The following is a 2,500-nucleotide window of genomic DNA, read 5'->3' as shown; positions in this document are numbered from 1 at the left end:
TAAATAATTCCTTGCTTGAAGATGAAAATTATTGCAAAAAAATGAATAGGTTGTTTGATTCTTTTGATATGGAAATAGAATGTATTGAGTCAATTGTGGACTGGTGGGAGGAGGCAAAGAAAAGAATAAAGCGCCTTTCAGTAAATTTTAGCAAACAGAAAAACTGGTTGTTAAAGGCCGAGGAGACTCAGTTAAAACATAGGCTGAGGGACATTGTGAGCAGGTCAGCTTTTACTAGTGGTCCAGTAAATCCTGAGTATCTAGAAATTAAAGCTCAACTGGATAATATTGAGATCTCTAAATGTAGAGGTGCCATGCTGCGTGCAAGAGCACAGTATACTGTGCAGGGTGAGCGATCTACAGGTTTTTTCTTTGCAATGGAGAAGGTGAGGCAAAATAAAATGTATATTGAAAAACTGATAAATAGTGAGGGGAAGGAGGTTTCAGATATTGATGATGTGTTGGGTGTTGTGGGAAAATTTTATGGTGCTTTGTTTAGTTCGGAGGGTGTCTCAGTTAATCGCTTTGATGAGGTAGTTAATTAAGTGGTAGGTTGTCGAATGCTGAGGCTGAGGCGTGTGATGCGCCTCTTTTGTTAGAGGAGGTCAGGTCTGCAGTAAAGCTGCTAAGTACTGGCAAAGCCCCAGGTGAGGATGGGCTCACCAGCGAATTTTACAGGTGCTTCACGTCCAGAGTGGCGCCCATTCTCCTTCGACTTTTTCAGGAGATGGAGAGAGAGGGGAGAGCCTCAAACTCCTTTGCTTTGGGTGTAGTGTCCCTTGCGTTCAAGAAGGGAGAAAGAAATAAATTGGAAAATTACAGGCCAATCAGCTTATTAAATGTAGATTATAAAATTCTTGCCAAAATTCTAGCAGGCCGTATCAGAGGTGTAATGGAGTCGGTTATTCTATCCGCCCAGGCTTACAGTGTCCCTGGCCGGGACATTTCAGACTCAATTTTGTCAATAAAATATTTACTAAATGTGATGCATAAAACAGGTGGTATTCATGTAAGTGTAGATTTTAATAAAGCTTTTGATAGAGTAGAGCACAGTTTTCTTTTTGCTGTATTAGAAAAAATGGGTTTTGGTACGAATTTTGTAAACTGGATAAAGTTATTGTATGGATCTGCTTCGAGCAGAGTCAAATGTAATGGTGCCATGACAGATGTCTTTCCTGTGAAGCGTTCTATCCGTCAGGGATGCCCCCTCTCTGCTTTTCTTTATAGCCTCGTGGCTGAGCCTCTGGCTGCCATGTTGATGTCAGAGTGTAGTGTCAGGGGCATACTCTCCCCTGCAGGAGCTGAGTATAAGGTGTTACAGTTCGCAGATGACACCAATTTATTTTTGCGAGACACCGAAAGTCTTGAGGCAGCCTTGCATGTGTTGAAAATTTATGGTCTGGCCTCAGGAGCAAAAATAAACTTTGAAAAAACGTCTGTTGCATTTTGTGGAAATGTAACTCCCCAACCTTTGTCAGTACATTTTAAGGAAGCAGGGAGCATTTACAGGGTCTTAGGGGTGCTTGTAGGTAAAGATAGTGTGGAGTCAAATCGGAAAATGTGGGAAGATTTAATCAGAAAGCTAGTAGCTAAATTGAATTTCCTAAAATTTCGACGTTTAGGACTGAGAGGAAAAGTTTTAGTGGTGAATGCTTTGTGTCTGTCAAAACTGACCCATGCTCTAACTGTGAGCGAGCTGCCAGGAGACTGTGCAAATAGGATTAGTGTAATTGTATCGAAGTTTCTCTGGGGTATTGGTCGTTGTTTGGTCGCACACAATGTAATGATCAATGATGTTGATAAGGGAGGTCTGAATTTAATTGATTTTGATATACATTTTAATGGTTCAGTCAGGCGTTTCACCTCCCTGCACACTCGTACCTTCTACCGGTTACTGTTGGATCGTGTGGTCAGGGCTCCTGCAGCTGAACATGCCTGGTCCCGTTCATACCATACTCATGACATCACACCCATCTGGGCCAAGACATTCCAATGGTACACCTCACCCCAGCTCGCAAATTTCGAGTTCAAAATGAAACATAGACTGATTTACACACGCGCTACACTGCACACTATATACCCAGACAGGTATGGCAGAGATTGTCCGGTGTGTGGTGGGTCTTACGAGGATCTCCATCCCCTCTTCATCACGTGCCCGGCCGTCCGCCCCTTCTGGACCCGGGTGCAGGATCTGCTCGCCCGGAGACTGTCTTGGAGACTTCCACCGCCGGCCTCTCTTGAGGGAGGCGACCAGGAACCATGGCTTCTCCTCTTTGGGCCCTCCATCAGCTGCTCTGGAACGAACCGCCACCTCTGTCATCTCATCCTGTCCATAGCCCGGTATACCATCTACATCGTCAGGAACATCCACCACTTTGACCACCGCACCGCCCGCCACTGGCCCATCTTCACCCGTCTTCTCACCGTCCACCTACGACACCTGCACTCGGCTCAGAAACATCGCTTCATCACCACCTTCACCCCCAATCAGTCACTTTTC

This window comes from Doryrhamphus excisus, linkage group LG9 (genome assembly GCF_037039965.1).
Source record: "Doryrhamphus excisus strain RoL-2023G ecotype Guam linkage group LG9, RoL_Dexc_Guam_v1.1, whole genome shotgun sequence".
NCBI classification, from domain to species: Eukaryota; Metazoa; Chordata; class Actinopteri; order Syngnathiformes; family Syngnathidae; genus Doryrhamphus; species Doryrhamphus excisus.
This window is presented reverse-complemented; position numbering follows the sequence as displayed.